Source organism: Chinchilla lanigera, unplaced genomic scaffold (assembly GCF_000276665.1).
Source record: "Chinchilla lanigera isolate Chin_1 unplaced genomic scaffold, ChiLan1.0 scaffold00017, whole genome shotgun sequence".
In the NCBI taxonomy this organism is placed as follows: domain Eukaryota; kingdom Metazoa; phylum Chordata; class Mammalia; order Rodentia; family Chinchillidae; genus Chinchilla; species Chinchilla lanigera.
This window is the reverse complement of record NW_004955418.1, coordinates 11207958-11231924: the sequence shown is the minus strand read 5'-3', so window position 1 is coordinate 11231924 and position 23967 is coordinate 11207958. Positions and strand designations below refer to the sequence as shown.

General features: G+C 39.8%; 1 long non-coding RNA gene across 2 annotated transcripts; it reads right to left on the bottom strand.

Moving 5' to 3' along the window:
* Positions 1-4942: 4942 nt before the first annotated feature.
* Positions 4943-23473, bottom strand: LOC106148246. Of its 2 annotated transcripts, none has more exons than XR_001233520.1 (3): positions 23437-23473; positions 12339-12441; positions 4943-6518 (listed from the first exon to the last, which is right to left on the bottom strand). It is a non-coding gene; the product is annotated as an uncharacterized LOC106148246 (long non-coding RNA). The 2 variants fall into 2 exon arrangements; XR_001233519.1 differs by lacking the exon at positions 4943-6518 and adding an exon at positions 11857-12044.
* Between the last annotated feature and the right edge of the window lie 494 nt (positions 23474-23967).

The following is a 23967-nucleotide window of genomic DNA, read 5'->3' as shown; positions in this document are numbered from 1 at the left end:
TCCTTTTGGTAAAGCCAGTTCGAACATTTAGCTCAATCTTTGTGTGATGTGTCATGTGTCCAGTCTCAGGTAATAATCACAGGCACAAGAAGCATAGTGATTACCTTCCTATTTACTTTATGGGAAAAAAGCAAGGAAATGGCCTTCAAAACTGCTTTAGACTTAATATTAAATGGCTACGTCCTGCTGTTCACGCAGACCTAATTTAATAGGTATTTTCATGAGTTCTTACACTGCAGTGGGATTTCAAGATAGAAAGATAGGGAGAGTGATACTTGCTTTAAAGGGCCTTCCAATCTGATTTAGAGACTGTTCTATTTCATCATTTTATATGAACATCAAATATATTTTAATAACTAGATATGGCAAGGAAAATGATAAGAATACATTATCTGAGGCCCTTTAAGATCTTAATTTAATGAGTTTTCACTAGAGACTGGAACAAATACTGTGCCAGGTTTGCTAAGGAGCTATTTCATGAAGGAAAATTTTAAATGCTTCTCTTGCATTAAGCAGAGGCACATTTGGACATGATTTTTGGGGTAAAAGCGTCCTATACAGGTAGTATGAAGTAATCAAATGTTAAAGGTTGTGCTAGTGTCCATTACAAGTCAAATCATTAAATTTATGGAACCCACACACAATGTTTTCTTAACATTTGAGGAAGGAAATTATAATGCTTAGAAATATTCAGAGATTATAAAAATATTTCAGTTTTTTGGTCCCCACTCTGTAACAATTTTAATAGGCTGGAACTTGAACACTTAAATTCCTGATGGGCCATGAATTGACTCTGGAAATTTGATTTCAAAAGTTAAAGGACTTGTAATGAGAGTTTTGTTTTAAAAATCAGTTATTTTTGATTTGGTTCCGGGCAAAGGATGAACAAGAACTCCACCCAGAGAAGACTGACCAGGGTTCTTTCCCAGTTTTATTTCATGGGACTCACTGGTTTCTCTGGTTCTTTTTCTGCTCCCAGGAAGAATGCATCCACCTGCTGGCTCTGTTGAATTTACTGAGGTTTATGTACTAATATGGGCCTTGGAGCTTTGATTCACCTCACACACTGAGGCGTGGCAGGCTGAGAGGCAGCCTGAGGGACCTAGGGTCAGCTTTACCCTTGGCCTGGTTGCTCAGTTCTTCTGCTTTGCTATTTGTGAAGTGAGATTGGAGCTCTTTATCACTTCTCTGGAAACTATGATCTGGTGTAATGGTCATAAATATGGAGCCAGAGACTTTCCTATGTGTGTAAGAACTTTCTTTACCTTTTTACCTTTTTTAGACGGAAGAACTAATTGCTGGAAACGATATGAACAGCTTAAAAGACAGCTGTGTGAAGTTGTTGGTGTCAGGTGCTATCAGCTCACCTGAGAAAAGTTTCAGTCATCTAGGGCCTCCTACGACTTATGCGCTGTTGTGGAAGCATGGGACCTTCATTTTATTCAAGGTTAAACAGTTGGTGCCAGAAGAACTGTAATTCCAAATGGCTGATAAATAACTCTGTGGTTTCTTGTCCCATGTGGCCTCATATCATCTAGTACATATTTTGTGTATGGCTAAGAATTTTGGCTTTGGGTTCTCATGGGTCTAGATTTGGGTCTTCCCTGGACATTTATCTGTCATATGACCTTGAAAAATTATTTTACTTCTCAAATCCTCACTTTTCTCGTCTCCAGAATGAGAATAATGGAAGTGCTTTCCTCAGAGGACTGTTGAAAGGGTTGACTGAACTGTTCCCCCAGACGCATGTGGCATATTGCTGTTACTTATTGCATAACTACTATCCTGCTACTTGGAGAGTAGGGAAAGGAATGGAATTTCAGAAGCCTGAATTTTAAAAATGAGTAAATCTACAAAATAAATACACATGTACCATACCTATTTTGAAGCATACATTCTTCGGCTACCTTGTGTTACTTATTCAACAAGTTTTTATTGAGTTTCTCCTGTGCGCTTAGCTTTTTTCTAGGAAGACGCACAATTCTATAAAGGCAGACGTAGTTGCTCTCTCATGACCTAAAAGTTTGCGGATGCCGATGTGCAAACCAAAGCAGGATATAACACAGTGTGAGTTGTACCACGGTAGGGTTACTGCAAAGACTCACAGCGGCCTGGTGGAATTGAGTGAGGAGTGTGGGTGGGTGAGTGAGTGTAATGGTGCAGCCCATCTCTAGTTGGGTTGGTGATGGTTGGTGGTTGGGGAGAATTTTCCAGAGGACACTAAGACCCCCATGCTTGAGTAGGAGTAGGTTAAGAATATGGAGGGTTGAAAGAGTACTTCAGATCGAGAACATCAGAAAGGAAGTTAGGCTGACGATGTAAATGAATAAACAGATGAGAGGAGGAAGGCGAGGCAACCTGGAGAACCCAGGTTGTGGCTAAAGGGAACAGTACCATAGGTGCCCAGTGCAGCCAAGTGCTTTTAGGCTAGGATGCAAGTGTTATTAGGTGCCCAGGGTTTGAAAGAGGAGCTTAGCATGCGTGTTGTATAATTATGACATCTCCTAAAATGTGAAGTGTCCCAAGTGCTTTTAAGACTATTAATGTTGACCAAATCAGACAAATCTATTTTGGGGACTGAGCCCAGGGCCACCACTTTCTGACCACTGCATTTCAGGAGGTGAGAGAAGTTTCGTATGGCTAAAGGAACAGAGAGGGAAGTACTCACAGGTAGAAGCAAGAGTCACGTCATTCAGGGCCATGTGGAAGGGCACTGGATGATCTTGAAAGATTTGTGGGTGACACTGAAGGTGGAAACGAGAGTGACATAATTAGATCTGTGTTGCAGGACTCAGTCTGGCTTCTGTGTGGAGCCTGGGTAGGAGGAGACAGGAGAGGAAATGTGATAATCAACTTGCCAAGCTGGAGAGGGAGCAAGAATTAACTATGGCTGGAAGCAGGACAGTCAAGCAAGATGGAGAGGGACAGGCGCATTTCAGAAATAAGTATGATACTAACATGGCTGGGAGACAGTTCTGCACTGTCACTCAGATTTCTGCATGCCCTGTGAACACAGAAGCTCATTGTTTTCATTGAAGACTGTTTTATCAAGGCCATTTATACAGGAGGTGGCCTGGGAAGACAGAGTCAGTCTTTCCCTTCCCTTTGGGGCAAAGGGACATTGGGCTTACTGTCCAGTATAGAAGATTCAGGTACCTAGTTAGGGTACTTGATTCCCTTCTTGTAATGCAGATCCCTGGGGGCACAGGTGTTCCTTACTCTTCCCATCATTCTGTGGAACTTGAGTTTCAGGGAACTGGTACAACTGTGCTAATATTTGCTTCTCACTTCAAACTCTTGTGACTTTTCCTAATATCCAAGAAATAAGGACATGCTAATTTTCTAGGTTGCAAGTGGAATAAAAATCACAGACCTTTGACAATTCTTGAGAGCCACTAGCCACACTGTCTCTTTGAATTTAGGTTGAAATGAATTCAAATGGAGTCATTAAAAGTGTCAGTTCCTCAATCACATGAGCCACTTTTCAAGTGTTTAATAGGTATATGCGGCTGGTGGCTACTTTATTGGGCAGAGCAGATATAGAACATTTTTGCCATTGCTAGAAGTTCTGTTAAACATTGCTCATTTAAAGTTTTGACTTTGTGTTGATAGGTGAGTAGAAGCAATAGGAACTGTTGATTTTGACAGCATAAAAATATTTGTTTTCATGTTGGATTCCCAGGCGTTCCTTCACACAGAGAAAGTATTTTTTGACTTGGATAATGTGTACAGAACTTAGCTCAGGTCTATTGAGGAAAAATAAAGTACAAAATTATCTGCAATGTCAACTTGGGGCCGTGTGACAACAAAAATTCTATATGTGTATGGATTACTCAAAATCACCTAAAAGTGGGAGGTTAGGATGTGTGCTCAAAGGACTTTGAACTAACTTGAACTGCACCCAACTAGCTACCTCTAACGCAAGGGCAAGATCCATATGCTAGCAGCTGGACTCCAGGATGGAGCCAGTCAGGTGGTCCCCAAGTGGTGCCACCTGCTGTAGTCAGCCTTGGTGGCTGGTATGAACCTGAAGCAGGCTGGACAGGAACACAGTTTCTTCTCTTCTTCCTGGAGTGTAAGGCGACAGATGCAAGCAGAGAACAAACTGCACTTAGCCATATTAGCCTATCTGTAGGCGGGAGGTGCTGAGCACATTTTTCTTTTTATTTAAGAATAACTTTTGACTTGTGCTATTATATAGATTTTTTTATAAACGAGAAGGGGACCAAGAAGAGATGGAGGGAGGACAGAGGGAGAGAAAGGGAAGGGAATGAAAAAAGAATTAAAATGTGACATGTTCATGTACCAATGCCCTACATGGAATTTAATCATTGCTTACTACAAGCACGTGCTATTAAAACAATAAAATGTTTCTGAGCCAGAAGTGGTGGTGCATGCCTGTAATCCCAGCACTTGGGAGGCTGAGGTGGGAGGATTGCCATGAATTCAAGGCTAGTGTGGGCTACATTGGGAGTTCAAGACCAACCTGAACTACATAGCAAGACCCTGTCTCAAAAAAAAAAAAAAAGCTTTCTAAGGAGAGCAAATTAAGAATTGGTACAAATATGTGAAGTGATGGAAATGTTAATTAGCTTGATTGTAGTAATCATTTCACAAGATACATGTATCTCAAAACATGATATGGTATACCTTAAACGTGTGATTTTACTTGTCAATTCTACTAAACATTGTTTTGAAACTAGATAGACTCTCCTCTTTTTCTTCCTCTGTGTTACTGATTTTTAGTTGCTATTAGTTTTTAACATTCAGCTTTGTTTTTAAATATACTTATACTACCCTTAACTTATAACTCCTATTTCTGTCATGAACCTTATATATTAAAGATGAAAAATCCATGATTTACACTGTCTTTCATCTTCTCTCAGTATCCTCTTACCAAATATTTTTATTTATATTTCTTCATCCTTAGGCTTCTCAGACGTTTCAGTCCATAATCTGATTTATTTCAGCATTCAGACAGTAGCTAAATTATTTTACAGTTAAATGACCACACTTATTTCCTTTCCATAGTTTCTTCTTTCATCTCTCATTTGAGTGAACTATGTCTTTTTGTATCTTTTTCAAGAGATACTCCTTCTAAATAAAAAAAAGAAACACTCCTTCTAAATAAAATGCTACCTGTTGCCTTTACATTTAAATTTTTGTTTCAAAAAAAATGGAAAGAAAAGAAGGAACCAGACAGAAACAACCTGTGATACTCTAAAACAACCAACTTTGAATGTTAGCAGAGTTGAAGAGGAAATTCCCAAAACCAATGAAAGAAGCCCATCTCCTTGCCTTAACCCTGGGGGAAGTTCCCTTTGAGGAGGTCAGGGACCACAGGTCTGTAGGAAAAACACAAAGAGAAATGTGCCTGGCAGGCAGCTGCTGCAGTCACTAAGCAGAGCCTTACCTATCCTGAATGTGCCTGAACTGCCAGTCATGGGCAGCATAAACTCACAAACTAACACAACACAACACAAGGCAGTGGTGGAAATAAATAAAAATGAAGACTGAGGCCCTCAGGAATCAAACAACCAGCAGCTGTTTCCATGGCTAAAAATATCCTGTCATAAATTTCAGATAATGAGGTTTTCATTTATCTATGCCAAAAGCAGTTTGCTTTAAAATAGTACTTACTTATAATGCAGTAGAACTTATTTTGCTGGTATGGAGACCCATGGAAACTTCCCAAAAATCTGCGCTTTAGAATATTTTAAGAATTAGATTTTTTACAGCACTTAGATACGTAATCCAGAACTTGCTGAGGCCGTCACCTTTTAGAACTCTTTTGAGGCAAGTCCAATAAAGACATAAATTAATTTTGAAGTAGCGTGGCAAATGTTTGCATGTGACTGGACCCTTCTGCAGTTTTTAAAGAAAACTTTTGGGTGGATTATATGTGTACTTCTTGCTTATATTACTGTTGCATGAAAAGTACTTATTTTTGTAGATAATCCTCAGATTTGAGGAGTTTGGGAAGAGGCATGTGCTGTTAGGATTTATACCACTATAGAGTCCTTTGTGTGAAGCAGACATTTGTTAATTAATGAAATCATACTCCATTTCGTTGTAAAGTGCTGCTTTATTAAATGTTTTTTTTTTGCTTCAGCTGTGAACTTTAAAATCATATTTCTGTAGAGGTGCAGAAGGCTTCTGTAAACCCCCTTCTTTTGCCCCCCTAGACCTGGTCTGGTCAGTTGTTCAGTGTACTTTCATTTTTCCTTTCTATCTTGTTTGTCACAGTTCTTGCCAGTGGTTCAGGCTTGTATTTCCTTGTGCCTCTGTTCTCGTTATATAAACAGCATGAAATTGGAAATCATCACTGTCTGCTGTCTTTCTGAAGATCAGAATTTTCACCGGCTTCGTGCTGTCCTCTCCCTGCTAGGGCGTGGTAAATAATTTGTCTTTGGAAAACAGACTCCGGTTCAAGTGGAATGTGCTTCAGAAACTGTCAGCGTGCTTCTCCCGAAACAAAATCAGGCGGCTTGCTGTTTGTTCCAAGAGTCACTGATGGGCTCCAAAGAAAAGAAACGACATGGGATTTTTTTTCCATGCTCATCAGTGTTCCGTCTTATTTTAAAAGAAGCTCAAAATAAGGAAATAAAAGCAAAGTAGTAAGTTCTTTCTTTCCCCTTAGAGAATGTAGAATGATATGGAAAATGGGGGTTAAAACGTTAAGCCTTGTCCTGTAACCCCTGATGCTCTGTACTGTGCAGGACCCCTTGGTGTGTACACTTTTCCAGGCTGCACATGAGTAACTTTAATCAGGAGCAAAGTGGGTTCTTTCTATTATATGCCATTTTCTGCATGGCCCTTGCTTCACTTAGCTATTACTGTATGCCTAATCGACCACAGTGAAATGTCTTTAAAACATTTGCCAAGGAACTAAGGACTATTTTTTTTTTTTTGAAGAAAATGGAAAATGCCAAGGAGAGGAAAGTTTGAATGGTTTCTCCGCATAGGTAAATGTTTCCAGCAGAATGATGAGTTAAGGAGCTGTTAATAGGATATGTAAATGCAACCTTTCACCTAGTTACTGTCACTACCTAAGTCATAACTACGTGGTTTCAGTTAATTGTTTGGACTAGTTCCTGTCGAGCTCCTCGTGAAACAGATTCTACTGGTCTCATTATTTCCCAGTCAATAGTCAGGGCTTTGCAAAGCTTGCATTGTCCTGGACTTCCCCTTCTCTCCCGTTCTAGCAGTAGCTCATCCTCATGTTATGGAGTAGCACTCAAGCCTTTGCCTTCAGCTTTGCGTTAGTTTTTGCAGAAAGGTTTGGTATCTGTGTGTTGGATGCTGACTTTTAGCTCTTTGGTTTCCCGTAGAATACTTTCTGCTTGGTCAGTAAATATTCAGTACCAACCACATATGAACTGTTACTTGTTTTTTTCTATGCTAAGGATCCAACTCAAGGCCTGGGTCATACAAAGTGAGCACTGACCATTGAAATGTATGCTCAGCCTAAACTACTCTTCTGGACTCTAGAAATGTAATAGTGAGCCAGACTCCGCAAGAAAATATTCCTTAATTAGACATACAACAAAAACAACTAGTAACTATATAATTACAACAGAGGCAAGTACTCTGAATAAAGCAACACTATTTTGTGAGTTTGAGTAATAGCAGCTGCAGGAAGTGACACCCTGATAGATATTAGAAGTGTAACAGGCGAGAGGCTGAGAAGAGGACGCTTCGCAAAGTAGGGGGAGCTACTACAGAGGACCTATTGAAGAAAAGAACAGGCTGAAATTAAGTAACTGAGGTGAATCACAGGAAGTAGAGCTTTCCTGGAGAATAGACACCTAGGCTGGGAGTACTCCTTGCTGACTTTGCTGTCCAAGTTAGGAATTTAGTCTTTGTCCCAAGAACAGTGGAAAATGTTTTAAGTAGGAGCTGGTACTTTGTGTGATTTATGTTTGTTAGGATTGCCTATGAAGGAATGAATTGGGAGAGGGCTTGAACGTCATAAGTTAGGTGACTGCTGCATTAATCCTAGTAGAAAACATGGCATGGATTGGAAAAATGGGTAGTGAAGATGGATAGAAAGTGATTTCAGAGATGCCATCGATTGAACTTGTAAATAAGGTGGAATTTCTTCTTTTATTCATTCAACAAACTGTTAGTGAGTCCGGTTTTGATGAAAAGCTTTGTGCCAGGCTCTGGGAATAAAATTCTGAAAACACACAATCTCTGTATACTCATTAGCTTACAAACTAATAGGAGGAGTGTTAGATAGTCATTAATTTGGGGTAATAATAAGCCCTACAAAGAAAAATGGAGTCGTATGTCTTGGCAGTAGCTAAAACAAAGTGTATAAGTAAAGTTATCCTCTCCTCAGTCCTGAGCAGTTCTTCACATCACATACTGCAACAGCACCAACCTCAGGTTGCTCCACTACTGAAATGTCTTTATCATAGGCTGCTGGAAGGCCCTTCTTCACCACATCACACCCTGCTCAAGATTTGATGGTGAGAACTGCAGTCCTTGTCAACCCTATCAGTGACTCCTCATTTCTCAGTGCAAATGAAACTCACCTCAACCCCATTTCCCATTACAACCCTTTCAGACTCCCCCAATTAATTAAATGCAAGTCTTCCTCCAGTGTTTGTTCAGGCATTTGTGTAATTTATCATTTTTCTTCCTGGCACTGCATTTATTCATCATGCTAACTCTTCTACCAGTCTGTTTCCTTCTCTTCACAAGGTTTCTTTCATAACTTATGGGTTGCTATCTCTACCAATTTCTTCTGATTTATTTCATCTTACCTGGATTCCTGAGCCTGCTCAGTCTATGTGATACTAGTTTTGTCATTCTTTCTTGCATCATGTTATGATTTACATGTAGATGTCCCCCCAAAACCTCATGTGCTCATAGGAGGAGCTTTTGAGAGGTGATTGGATCATGAGCGTGATACTCATCACTGGATTAGTGCACTGATGCATTTATAGCTGAATGTGATGTTGGGAGGTGTAGTCCGATAGGAAAAGATGGGTCACTTGGGCATAGCCTGGAAGGGTATACACCCTTCCTCCTCCCTTGATTACTCTCTGCTTCCTTCCTTTCATACCATGGGTAAGCCATCTTTGCCAGGCCCCTCTGCCATGCAGCCCTGTGTTGCAGCCAGCTGACTATGAACTAAAACCTCCACAAAATATGAGCCAAAAGAAGCCTTTCCTCCTTTATCTTTTGGATGTGGGCTATTGTGTCCCAGAAAGAAGAAAGTAACTAAGATAGATTTTAGTACCAGAAGTGGGGTCATTGCTGTGGCTATACCTGACCATGTGGTTCAGAAACCTTTGGAACTTGCTTTCAGGAGAAGTCTGAAATGGATTAGAGGTGTTGGCTAGAGAAGCAGTAGTAGAATAGTGTGAGCCAAGCTTGATGGGAGAGTCTCATCAGAGCTCGAAAGACCAGAATGCTGATAGAAATACAGCCAGTAAGGACCAGGCTCAGGAGGTTTCATTTGGCTCAAGCAGTGCATCAGCAGTTAGACTACAGACCATGTGTGTTATAGTTTGGCAGAAAATTTGTCTGCACTTTGGTCATGTCCACAGACACTGTAAGAGACTGAAGTTAAGTGCAGCAGAAGAAATTTCAAGGTAGCCTAATGTTGAAGTGAAAGCATGGCTACTGCTGGGGATGTTTAGCCAGCTCTACTTTGAAAATTTAGAGCAAGTGGCCCAGCAGCATAATTAAAAGTTTTCAGTTTGCCCAGAAAGAATGTCCCAGTAAAGTTGGGGCCTGCAAACATGGAGCAGAGGAGGACTTGATTGCTGAAAAGATTAGCATAGAAGAGTCAAGTACTTTACAAGAGGGCAATAGGAATGATGGCCTGAGGGCATCACAAGGACCAGCATGATTCCAGCCTTTGCAGGCTCAAACCTGTTAAAGTGAAAGACTTAGCTTTGAGAAATAACCCTAGGAAACCATGCTCCAGAATAGTGGGGCCTAAGGAATGGCAGTTCATTCCCCAGAATTCAGTTCTCTGTGCTTAGCTGTACAGGCACTCAGAGGTCTCTGCAGCCATCAGCAAGATGCCAGAAGGCTCCAGTTGATGCCAGATCTTGGCATCATCCACATGATGCTGGTTTTAGGCATATGCAGAATGCAAGAGTTGTGGGATGAAAGGCTTCTGCCCCGATTTCAGAACAAGGCTTGGGAGAACAGGTAGTGCTGAGGGTCTGGTCATGAATCTGTAAGGGTGAAGCCAGTTCATTGGAGACCCCAGGATGTTGGAAAAGTCAGGAATGTGGATAATCTGAGGAAAGCCTCAAGGAGTGAGCAAATCCCACCTGAGAGAGGCCAGGAGGGGTACAACCACCTGTCATGATGTGGGGCAGGGACACACAGACCATTTGGAGTTCACATCTTGTCACAGATTGCCCCAGGTGCTGGACATGAGCACAGCACTTAACGTTTGCCCTGCTCAATTTCAGTCTTGCTATGGTCCTATTATTTTTAGTCCCATAGTTTTACCTTTTGGAATGAGAATGTTTATCCTGTGCCATCGTGGTTGTGAAGTGTTCAATGTTTTTTTCATTTTTATAGGGGCCTGAAGCTTAGAGTTTGCCTTACATCTCAGAGGAGACTGTTAGGACAGAGCCAACTCTTAGAGATGGACTAAATGAGTCTTTCGGGGCCAGGGCCAAATGCTATGGTTTAAAACTAGATACCCCCCCACCCCAAGTCTCATAAGTTTATAGTTGGGGTTTGGGGGAGGAGACTGGATCATGGGTGTGATACCACTTCTGTGTTTATAGCTGCATTGTTGTTGGGAAGGGAAGCCTCTTGGGAAGAGCTGGGTCACTGTGGGTGTGGCCTGGAAGGGTGTGTATGCCTCTCCTTCCTTTATCACTCTCTACTTTCCTGCCTGTGTGCTATGGCAGTCCTCCTATGACCCTCTGTCCAGCAGCCCTGCCTTGGAGCCATCTGACTGTGGACTGAAACCTTTACAAACTGTGAGCCAAAATAGACTTTTCTTCCTTTAAATTGTGGGTGTCAGGTATTATGTTCCAGCAGTGAGTGAGTAACTGAAACAGGTTACTGGAGGAGGCTTTAATTTGAAATTGTTACAATTGTTCCACACTAGAATATTTATAGTATATTTTCTTTAAGTATCAGATTTGGCACGGATACTTGTTCTGCTGTGTGTATACAGGGTAAAGGGAAAAGTCTCCTCTCCTCGCTGAAGATTGGCAGAAATAACCTGAGTAAGACTAAATAGGAGAAAGGGCATACAAACTCATTATCATACAAAAGGAGAAAATCACAACATGGATGATCATCACAGAATGGATTGCTTCTCCAAAATTATTCAGAAATTTATATACACAATTTTTAAGAGAGAGAGATGATAAGAATGTAGACAATTTTGAGGGCTTGTAAATGATCATTGGGGAGATGAATAAAGGTTATCTTTCTGGAATTGGAGTGAAACCAAAGAACAGACATTATTTTGTAGAGGAAGTTGGTCCCAGTACGGTTGTTTTTAATTTTTTTCTGGAATAGATAGTAGAGTTTCAGGGTGAGTCTAGTCTTACTGCAGAGTGGAGCATTCCACTGAAGCTGTTCTTACACAAGACAGAAGCAAAACAAGCTTTTGCTTTAGGTCAAGTGTGTAACAGCCAGTACATGGTGGGTTGGAGGTATGGTTCTCTGAGCTCATATATATGTGTATTATATGTGCACATACATATACAGTGCACATATATACACACACATGCACACACACAGGCCAAAATATTCAACGAAGAAGGTTAAAATTGCTTGTCAATAAAATGAAGACAATAACCCTCCCTCATTTCATTCACAGTGTAGTTGCGAGGAATAGACAAAGTGAAACATGGAAAATATGCTTTAAACAGGAGACTTTATTTTTAGTATTTTAGGTGAGCATTTCCTCCTGCCACCTGAATTGCAGGTTTTCCGCTCCATTTCCCGCAGCATGGAGTCAGATGTGTGCTCTGGGCATGAGCCTCCAGCGTCACAATGCGAGCCCTGGCCAGCTCTGCCGCAGCATGTATATGAGTTTCCTGGGGCTGTTGCAACAGCAAACTGTAAATGGAGTGGCTTGAAGGACTGTAATATACTGTCTCATCGCTCTGGAGGCTGGAATTCTGTTGCGGTTTGAATGTGTCCTCCCAAAAGCATATCTTGGAGTTATTCTCTAATGCAACAGTCTTGGGAGGTGGGGCCTGATGTGAGGTCCTTAACTGATAAAGGTAAAGACCTCAGTACCTAAGTTACACAAGGCTCCAGGCTGTGAGTTCAGTCTGTTTTCTTCTGCCCTCTCTCACTTTCTACTGTAGGATGATAAAACAAGAAAGCCTTACCTGCTACTGCAGGGTACCTCAGTGTTGGACTTTTCCCATCTCCAGAACTGCGAGAAGTAAATTTCTTCTCTTTATAAGTTTCCCAATCTGTGGTATTCTGTTACTGCAACACAAAACAAAAACAAAGTCCCACACGTGTGTATTGGCTGGGTTAGTTTCTCCTGAGGCTGATCAGGGAGCATCTGTTCCTTTCTCTCTGCAGCCTTCTGCTACTCCTGGGCTTGTAGATGGTGTTTGGTGCCCTCACAGTATTGTTCTCTGCATGTCTGTTTCTTGGTTGAAGTTTCTGCTTCTTTAAAAGGACATAGTTGGATTGTATTGTGGCCCACTATAATGGCCTCTCCTTAACTTGACCAGCTCTAAAAAGACCCTATTTCCACATAAAGTGATATTGCTGATACAAAAAGCTAACTAAGCCTTGAACACCCTTTATGTAGTACAATTTAAACCGTATCAGCATGATGCAGTAGATATATAGGACAAGATAATTGAAAACATGGTCAATTAGTTCTGTGTTACTAAACTGACTTGTAGGTTATGTAATTAGGTATAGAAGTTATATACTATATGATACACATGGTATAGGGCAAGAAAAATAATTGATATGAATTTCATACAAAATTCTGAGTGTTCATATTAATTTATAGTCCTACAAATCCTGTTATTTTTAAGTTAATATAAATTAGGTCTTACCAGGTTAAAGAGCAAAATGACTCATTTATTTTTCTTCCAGATTTTAACAATACATTCAGTTATTATAGAATCATTTATTATTCTAAAACCTCGCTCCTCTCTTTGACCTGAAAAATCTTACTAATGTTGTATACATACATATATATGTATATATATTTTACATCAGTTTTTTTTTATTTCCTATAATTTTCAAATATTGCAGGAAGAGGTTAATACATTTTGATCTGTTGACATACACTGGAGACTACAGAAGTGCTGCTTTTGTGGAGTTCATCCAGATTTGGCATTAGGCTATCTCATTTCACCTGGCCCCTTGCGTTAATCTTCAGATGGCCTCTTATCCTGGCTCTAGGACAGCCTTTGCTTGGCAGTAACAAAGGTACCTGAATCTGGTATGCTGGTTCTTTGCTACTTGGCTGACCAGTATAAACATTTTAACTTTTTTCTTAATTCTTCACCAACTGGTATGTAGAACACATCTGATAAGTCTATTATAGAATGTCATTCAGCTTTAGTGAATAGAAGTTGAATACTTGACCTTTCCCTGGAACAGTGGCTATTTTGTGGTCAGCCAGAAGTTTTTCTTAGTGCAGCTTCCAACTAGTTATATCCTGTAGAAGCTTTTTAATTGCTACAGTATTTTACTAAAGGAAAAATAGTTATAGGCCTTATTGCTGTTTATTGTTTCTATTTTGTTTAAAAAAATAGAAAAAAAACAAATAGAAGCAGATGAATTCAGATTATATTCTTGTAAAAATAAATCCCTTCATATCATATATGGTAGCTGTTACCTGTGGAATAATCATTTTGATCTCAATGTTTTAAAACTAACAGAACAGTTTCTAAGGGAAATGATAAGTGAGTTATATGAAAGGAGTAATATCATGATCAGGAGATTACATTTTTGCTACTTTAATGTTTTTCATTCTTCCTTATTCTTAAGTTTCTGGCTTAAACATTTTCCCTTCTAAGCATAAATATCAAAAGATCAGAACAGTGCATAAATGTTGATACAATCAACCATAAAATGTAGAGAAGGTAAAGTTGGATAAAGACTCTGTGGACCCAGAGTGAGGGGTTGGGGAGCGGGTGGGCAGGACATTTTAACGCAGTCTGTTTTCTCCTGGAGCCAGGAAAAGACCATTTTAAGAGGTTCTTTCTGCTGTTTTTGTTTTTGCAGTTGTCCATTATTATTCCGAATTAAGGTATTTGTATAGACTGTCTTTCTCCCTAGAACTAAGTTTCAGGCTGCACCTGGCACCATCTGGTATTTAGTGTAATCTCAGCATCCAGTAGAGGTTTTTGACCTTATGGCTGATAAGTCAGGTTCTGGGACAGTCACAACCTCAGGTGATGCCCGCTGTGCTACTTGAAAATTCCCTCCATTTACCCTGATGTATAAATATAAACATATGTATATTTGAAAACTCTAGGGGTCTTTGAGGTAGTTAAAGGTGTGGACTCCAGAGTCAGAATGCCTGGGTTCAAACCACAAGTCTAACATTTACCTGCTGTGTGACTTCAGACGTGGCCTCCCTATGCCTTGGTTTCCTCATCACTGAGACTAAGATTAGACGAAGAATTAGTGACATCTAGCCTTTATGGTATTTATTATATGCCAGACAGTGTTTTTAGGACACCACTTACTTTTAACACATTTAAGTCTCACAATCATCTTGTGAGATAGATAATATCTTCAGTCACAAATAAGGACATTGAGGAATAGAGAGGTAAGAGTAATTTGCCCAAAATCAGATCACTGAGGCTGTGTCACTCTGGCAAACTTGTTAGAGGGAATAATTGAGATGATTCATTTGTGCTCTGAGTATGGGGCTGGGCACATATGAAAAACTCAGTCTACTACATGACAAGGACCAGGAAGATACTGCTGTGATGGTGACTTTGACTCCTATGATTGCTATAAAGGCAGTGACTACTGTTACCACTATTAATAATGTCCACTCTGATTCATAACTGTGTTTTAATAATAGTTAATAATTTTTGCAAACATTCTTTATAAGAGTCTGTGAAAATGGCTTTAATAGTGTCTCTGTAGGTCTTTTGCTTGCTTTAAGGCAATAATTCTTGTGTTCTCAGAGGGGTTTGTATTTGGTTTTAAGTCTACTTTTTTAGCATGTTCACATAACATTTTGGGAGTTACATATTCCACTGGCCCCTGTATGTTCTCTCCAACGAAGCTGCCCCTGTAGCAATTTTAGAACAGACTTTTCAGTACAGTGTATAAATTTCAGGGGCTGGAGCTTGGGAGTGATTGGTAACTGTACCACATAATAACATTTTTCCTCTTTCTAAAATTCTAGTGCATTAATCACTTTCATTGCCTTTTAAAAATGAAAGTCGGATTAGCTGATGGCCCTAAAATTGAAGTCCCTTGTCCTTTATGCTTCATTCTAAGGAGGGGAAACATACACAGTGGGAAGCAAGTAGTCTTATTTTTTGAAACACAGCCCTCTTGTGGTTTAAATTCACCAACTCTGCAGTGTTAACCAAGTGGTTTTTCACCCCTACTATAAGCATTAGGCTGATGTTCCTGGCTCCTTCTCCTAGGTCCTTCTACTAGTGGCTTAGTCCCGCTTTTTCAAGGACACGAGCACAAAGGGAGGAAAGACTATAGGGGAGACATTCAGGATCCCGAGAAGAGGTGATTGATATATACACTGCTCTCAGCTAAAATTTTGAAAGTCTTTCAAAAATGGAATTTCTCTCCAAAATTTCATAGAGAGAAACCTAGTGTCAGTTGAAAAGTAACATTCTGGAAAGGGTTTTACCCCAGTGGCATGGAGAACCCTTGAGGGGTACTGTGGTGTTTTAGAAGGTTATGGTTAGATTCAAACAAAGAAACAGTTACTTGTTCTTATCCTGGTAAACAGTGGACAACAATATCACAGTAACCACTCTCATATATTAAGGGAGTTTTGCGGAAAAGCAAGCCAGCTTCTTTCTGGCCTTAGACGACTGGGCCAAGTCTGCCCAGCTCCATGACTTTGGGCTCATTACTGAAAGTCCAAGTGTCTCAGCTTGTTTATCTTTAAAACAAGACTGCATTGGTGCCTACTTCGTTCAAGTGTGGCAGCTGTAATCATTCTCTCTCATTGTCTGTAATCATATATTTATGTGCAGAAAATGTCTGGCACATGGTTAATTGCTTTGAAGATGTTAGATAATATTACAGCATGTTGTATCGCTTACCTAGAGCACCTCTAATGTTTGTACAGCCCTGCAGTGGAAACCATTATCCCTATCTTGTGGAAGGGAAAATTGAGGCTCACAAGGTTAATTGTTTTGTTTTGAATGTGAAGTCATGGATCTTGTGCTAGTCTCCCTATCCTGGTACTTTTTCTCTGCAGTTGCCCACAAACAAGCTTGTGAGATGGACCAGGAGGGGATTGTGGTTGGCTTTTTTCCAAATTATGTGCTACAATGCTTACACGTTCAAGAGATACACACATGGTTTTCAGACTTGTGAAATATACAGCCGCTTTTCAGGGGAAAATATCCTTACTTCTGGTTTGATTTGATTATGTTTGTCAAAATATTACTTAATATATTAAATGGAATAAATGTCTTAGTTTATAGCACCTGCAGTCTTACAAAGTAAAACAAGCTTGCAAAGAACATGTCAAGGAGCCATCAAACAAATACAACAAGTGATTATATTAATTGATGTGATTGGTGTTGTGATTTTGGTGAAAGTAATCTGTCAATTTTGGGTTCTTTGACTTCATCCACACTTAGGATGGGCTGTTTAATCTGGGTCTCCCTTTTCATTTCATGATATGAATGTGTTACAAACCTTTGAATATCTCCAGTTTCATACAAGCCAACCTAAACATTTCTTTTTAAATAAGTATGTTGTATAACTTGTTAGTAATAATTTCAAGATATTAATATTTCAGAATAATAGGACTTTAGGAATATAAAATTTTGCTGGAGAAGCTGTCTTACTTCTTGCAGAGTTGAGACCCTGGTTCAGTATTCAAGTGTAGCTGTCATGCTTGCTATCCCTGTTTCCAGTCTTAGGGCCTAGAGTCTGAATTCCTGGGTTCACTGCTACAATATTTTTATTGATTGATTTTTTTTTTTTTTTTTGCTGTGTTGGGAATTGATGCCAGGGTTTGTACATGCTAGGCAAATGCTCTACTACTGAATTCTATCTCCAGCTTTGCTACAGTATTTTTAACATAAAAATTCTATGAATTTTGTAATTATACTACATTTATTGGTAACAAGTATATTTATTAAAATATATATTATTGTATTGTATTTGATTGCCATTTGCAGTGACAATGAAGAAGAGACCCCAGTTCATCACACCCCGTACAGGAGTCAGCAAACTTTCTGGCAGGGACCAGATGGTACATAGATGAGGATTTGCAGGCCATATCCACTCTTTATTGCAGCAATTCAGCTCTGCTGCTCTAGCACAAAAGCAGCTAGGCAGTACATTGAGAATATTGTATTAATGGACATTGAAATTTAAACTTTTTATATTTTTAGGTATCACAGTGTGTTCTTTTTCTTTCCACAGTGTGTTCTTTTAATTTTTTTCAGCTATTTAATTTTGGAATGTGTACATCATGATACAAGAACCTAGCTACATATATATTTTCCACAGATTTCGCAAATGGATTCAACAATATTAATTAATCATTTCTCTCCTACTGATTTTAAATACTATGTTTATTAAATTCTAGATGACATGATTGAGTGCAATAAGGCATGAACCATTCCTTGAAGCAGAATTGTCAATATGACAATATTCTCTGGTCTACAATATTATAATTTGATATAGTCTGAAGAATTTTGTCCTTAAAAATTTTTTATGCCTTTAGAAATCTAAGTTTTTTTATACATTTGTTATGAAAAACACCTAACAGCTAAACTTCTGGAGCATTTAAAGTGTCCAGTCATACTGTTAAATATATTCACATCAACGTGAATCATCCCCAGAACTTTTTAGTAGTACTATCATTCTAGGAAACCATTTCACATTGTTGTACACATACATTTATTAGTTTCAACAAATTTTATTTTTTTGTATCTTACACATTTTTATTAGTCTTTGCCCTTCATCTGTAAAGGTTTTTTATTATTTGTTTTTAATTTTTGTGAAGGATCACTTCTTCCACCCTGTTCCCTTGTATTTCCTAATTTGTCTTTTTAGCTATGTATAATAGTTTTTTGGTGAAATAGATATTGTTATGGTTTGTGTCTAGATATTCCCCCAAAGCCTCATGTAGTCATGGGATGAGCTTCTAGAGTTTTTGGTTGGTTCATCGTCCAATGCTTGGATTATAGGTGTGAGTGCTACACTCACCCTGGGATGGGTCACCTCCACATGATATAAGGGAGAGAAAGAGGCTTGCTTTGCTCCTCTCTTTTGTTCTTATTGCTTTTGCTGTCTTCCATGCCATGAACTGTCACCCTTCTGCCATATGCCACTCTGCTTTGGAGCCAGCTGATTATGGACTGAAACCTCCACAAACTATGAGCTAAATAAACCTTTCCTTCCTTAATTTTGGCTCTCAGGCATTTTGTCCCAGCAATGAGAGAAAAGTAACCAACACAGAATTTGGTGCCTGACCATGTGGTTCAAGAGCCTTTGGGAACGGCTTGTGGAAATAGTTTGGAAAGGTTCCTAGATGTCACTTGAAAGTGTAGAGCTGGAACACCTTAGGCTGTTCTTTATGAGCCATTCTGGTCAGACCTGAAAAGACCAGAATGCCAATAGAAATCCTGCCAGTAAAGACTGGATTCAGGAGGTTTCTGCTGGGAAGGACTGCATTGGCTGTTGGACTCCAGATGATATATGTCATAACTTGGCAGAAAATTTGTCTGAATTGTGCTCATATCCAGAGATTTTGCTTGAGACTAAGAGTAAGGGCGGCAGACTAATTAACCTGGCAGAAGAAATTCCAAGGCAGTCAGTTGTTGAGGCCGTGGTATGGCTATTGTTGGGGGCTTTTAGCCAGATTTATGTTGCAAATCAAAAGCAAAGAGCCCAGCAGGATGATTTAAAACATGAGTTTGGCCAGAAAGGAAGCTCCAGTAAAGCTGTGGACTGCAAAAAAAGAGCAGAGGAGATCTCGAATGCTGAGAAGGAAGAAGAGAATGTAAAAGATGGCCTGAGGGCATCTCTAGGAGCAGCAAGTCTCCACCCTTTGCAGCCTCAACTCTGTAAAGGTGAAAGACTTTGCTTTGAGGAGAAAGCTGCAGAATGCCATGTTCCAGGATGGCAGCAGCAGCCACACCAGGTTCCAGAATGGCTTTCAGCATAGAGAATTTGGTCCTCTGATTTGGATTCAGAATGCTCACTGATCCTGGCACTTGACCGCTACAGCCAAGAGAGAGGAAAGCCTGCCTACTGCTCCAGCTGGCAGGAGGCTTTGGCATTACCTACATGGCACTAGTTTTAGGCCCATGCAGATTGTAAGAGTTCTGAAGTTAAGAAGGCTTCCACCTAGATTTCAGAAGGCTTGAGAGGCCAGGCAGTGTGCCCCTGAGAGTGTAGTGTGTGGAGCTGTGAGTGTGAAGACAAAGGTGCAGTGGAGAACCCAGAAGTTTGGAAAAGCCAGGAACATGGATCATCTAAGGAAACTTGCAAGGAGGGAGCAGAGCAGACCTGAGAGAGAAGCCAAGGGAGCTACAACCACAGGAAGTGCCCTAGGGGTGGAGCTACACAAGCCCTTTGGAGTGTACAACCTACCACAGATTGCTTCGGATGTTCCACATGGAGCTACAGGACTTAATGTTTGCCTTGCTGGATTTTGGACTTGCTTTGGTCCCAGTCATTTATATCTCGCTGTTTGTAACTTTTGGAATGGAAATATCTATCTTGTGCCATTGAATGTTGAAAGTGTTTAACTTTATTTTCATTTATGTAGGGGCTCACAGCTAAGAGTTCACCTTAAATCTTAGAGGAGACTTGTGACTTGGACTTTTCAGCAATGCTGAAACTATTAGGACTTTGGCCACTCTTACAGATGGACTAAAATCGTTTTGCATAAGGGGATGTACATGAGTCATTGGGGGGCCAGGGGCAGGATGTTATGGTTTGTGTCTGGATGTCCCCCAAAAGCCTCATGTAGTCATGGGGAGGTGGACTTCTAGAGTTTTTTATTGATTCATAGGCCAATGCTGGGATTATGGGTGTGAATGCTACATCCACCCTAGGGTGGATATTTTGTATTCAGTATAAGGGAGGGAAAGAGGCTTGTTTTCTGCTGCTCCTTCCTTTTTGCGCTTGTTGTTTTTACTGTTTTCCTGCCACCATGAACTGTTGCCCTCTGCCATATGCCACACTGCCTTGGAGCCAGCTGAGTATGGACTGAAACTTCCACAAACTGTGAACTAAATAAACCTTTCCCTCTTTAATTTTGGATGTTGGGTATTTTGTCTCAGCAATGACAGCAAATTAACCAAGACAAATATTGTTATTAGGGGCACTTTTTTTGTATGTCAAACTTTATTTTAACTTGAAATTAATCTTTTTCATCACTATGTATCAATATAAATAGTAATAGAAAAAGGCAAAAAGTGGAGTAGCATGAATTGAGTTACAGTCTAGAGCTCTCTATGAATTGAAAATTGTGCATGCCACTTTCTCCTTGAGACTGGCCTCGACTACCCTCCTTAACGTTGAAAACCTTCACCTCTAATTTGTGGTCTTTTCTCCACAGAACTTCTTATTATCAAACATATCATTTACAAACCCTATTTTATATTCTGGAAAAGAAGCTTCATTAGGCAGAGATTTCTGCAAGAGTTTCTTGGTGCATAACAGGTGGCCATAAATATTATTTGAATGAATGGTACTTTAGGTAGAGACAAATCATTATTAAATGGAAATTTCTGAAAAAAATTGACCTAATTGTTTAAGAAAGTGATTCTACTAGAATATTTAAAAATAGTCCAGAGGATGCTTTTTCTTCCCAGAAGGAATCCGTGGGTGAAATAGACATTAAGGAAATAGCCCTTCAGCTAAAAGGTATGTGGTTTATAGCTGAGTACATGAAGAAGAAGGAATACCACCGTTTGTTCCCAGGACCTATTTTACTCTGTGAAGGTATCCCCTGACCCTGCTCCCCAGAAATACAGTGTATATTGGCTTCTGCCCTGTTTCATTTTCCCTGTAAAGTACAGGTAATTGAAGTTACTGTTCTCCATTTTTATAGATGGGAAGTAAAAGAAGAAAAGTTGTTTTTATAGATTAGAGATTAATATTGGATGGTTCTGTTTATTTTTCTTCTGTGGTGCTATAAATGAAAGGTTATCTGCCAGATTTCTGTGTGCCTTAAACAAACCTGCAATCAATTTTTTCTGTGTGCAGAACTGTGTTACTTGTGACTTCACACTTGAGTGGCATTGTGCCATCTTAGGGTAAGCAGGCTGGAAATCAAGTAAGCACCTCCTGGGCCTCCACTGAGAACAAAAAGTTTAAGGGAGAAAGCGTACACTGCAGAAAACTATAAAGGAGACTTTGGAGAATTGCCTATCAGCTCGCACCTCCACACATGTATTTTTTCCTAAGATTTGATTTGTGTTCTCCGTTAGTGTTTACAATTTGCTTTTCTGCAGTGTCCTTGGTTTTGCCCTGTTTCATGGTTTATGTATTTATATTTGTTGTGTCTCCTTCTTAGGTGGTAACATTGTCAAAGGCAGACAGATTGTCTTCTACTTTATAATTCTCCAGAGCATTGTGTACAGTATTTCAAGCTAGGAGCACTCAATTAATGTTTGCCTAACAAGTAAACAAGAGGGAAAATTAAGGTTTCAGGAAGGAGTTTGTAATATTACCAAAAATCATATTAAGGAGTCAGAGTAATCAAAACTGGCATTTGGTCTCCCTGGCATTTAGAATGAAATGAAAACTGGACCCCACATGATAGATAAAATGAGTTGTGGGACTGCTCAAGTAAATGATTATTACTGTTTTCCTTCCAAAGCCTGGTCTGTGACATTTTGTTCCAAGGGAAATTTTAGACCTGTGGTGATTTCATCTTGCCAAATTAGAAATCTCTGAAGTGAGTCATGCTCATTTGGTTTGTTTTTACATGGAAGAGGATTGCATAGACCACCAAATGACTGAGGCCTAGTATTCTGACTGATTGGTGATGACAGTTTTCTTAGTTTGTCCTTGTCATGGTTCCCATGGTAATATTTTACCTGTAGAGCTGAATAACGCAGGTTTATGTTGTGTGTTTGGATGGAATACTTCAAATTTGAATCAGGCAGTCCCTAATACGTAAAGCTCTAGTGCTAGCATGGATAGGCGATCAGAACAAAAGATAATGACTTATCCTGAAAAATTCCCCACACTTGTCACCAGGGAAGGATTCTTTTCTAGGCTTCCAATTTGACTTCCATAAAGAGAAGCAGTTGAGAGAGGTGATCAGTAAAGCAGATTCTCAGCCCCCCTGGATTTAATCAGTGCTTCCTTTTTTGGTGGCATATGCTTTCGCATGCCCTCTTCACTACCACAAAATGAAATCTGTAAGAATGGAACCATATATACTCCCTATTTGTAATATAAGAGTGCAGTGCAAGTAATCTATAATTCATATTTCAATATATAAATGCTTAGTTTTGATGAGGAATCAAACTCAGGGCATTTTACTACTGAGTTACATTGCTAGCCACCACCCGATTTTGAAATTATTTTTTATTTTGAGACACAATCTTGCCAGGGTGCTCAGGCTCACATCAAACTTGCAATCTTCCTGCCTCAGCCTACTGTGTAGCTGGGATTACAGACATGTGTCACTGTGCCCTATACATCTTTGTTTTATTGGCCTTTCAAATACCACAGTAGTATTGGTGATGTATTTTTACAAAGTGTTGAGCAATTCTTGACAAAATTCCAAATATAACAAAATACTATCTTTTGATTTATCTACTACTTTTGTGTTTAAAAAAATAAGGATTTCTCAGTCTTGCAAAAAATTCTTTGTATGTAAGATGGACTATGGGTCTAGGATCAAGTAATTATAAAGAAGTTTGTCAGGTGTGTAATTCATGAGACATTTCAAAGTTGGGAAGTGTGAGGTATAGTACTTCATTAAGAAGGGTTGTCTCGCACATTGCATGATGTACCTTTGGACAGGACCGCTGTCTACCCTGGCCAGCAGCCCACTCCCCACAGCTCTAACAACTAATTATCAACTACTTTCTAGAAGGTAGTGCTGTTCCCCATCCAAAAACGTTGGTCAAAGGCAGAGTTTCTCAAATTTAGCACTTTTAACATTTCAAGCCAGGTGATTCTTTGTTGTAAGGGCTGTGCTGTAAGTTGGCAGATGTTTAGCAGTGTCTCAGTTACTTTTCTCTCATTGTTTAGACAAAATACCTGATGCCCAGAATTAAGAAAAGAAAGGTTTATTTAACTCACAGTTTGTGGAGATTTCAAGCCACGTGCAGCTGGCTCCTAGGCAGGGTGGCATATGGCAGAGGGCAACAGTTCATGGCTGTGGAAAACAGCAAAAGCAAAAAGGGAGGAGGGGGCAGAGAGCAAGCTTCCTTCCCTCCTTTATATTGTATTCAGTCTACCTGCCCCTGGGCGTGTGTAGCACTCACACCCATAATCCCAGCACTGGACCATGAATCAAACATAAACTCCAGAAGCCCATCCCATGACTGCAAGAGGCTTTGGGAGAACATCTAGACACAAACCATAACAAGCAGTCTCTGGCTTGTGGCTACCAGATGCCATCGTACTCCCTGAATTGTAAAAACAAAACCTGACTTCACATATTGCCAAATGTCTCCTATAGGGCAGATTTGAGAAGCCTAACTCTGAGATCTCCACCACCTCCTCAAATCTATTTTTAGAATTACACTGTGTTTGTTAATATAGGTGAAATATTGTGTACCATAGTAATAGATGTTATTTTTTTTTCTGCTGGCTCACCGAGTAAGTGAA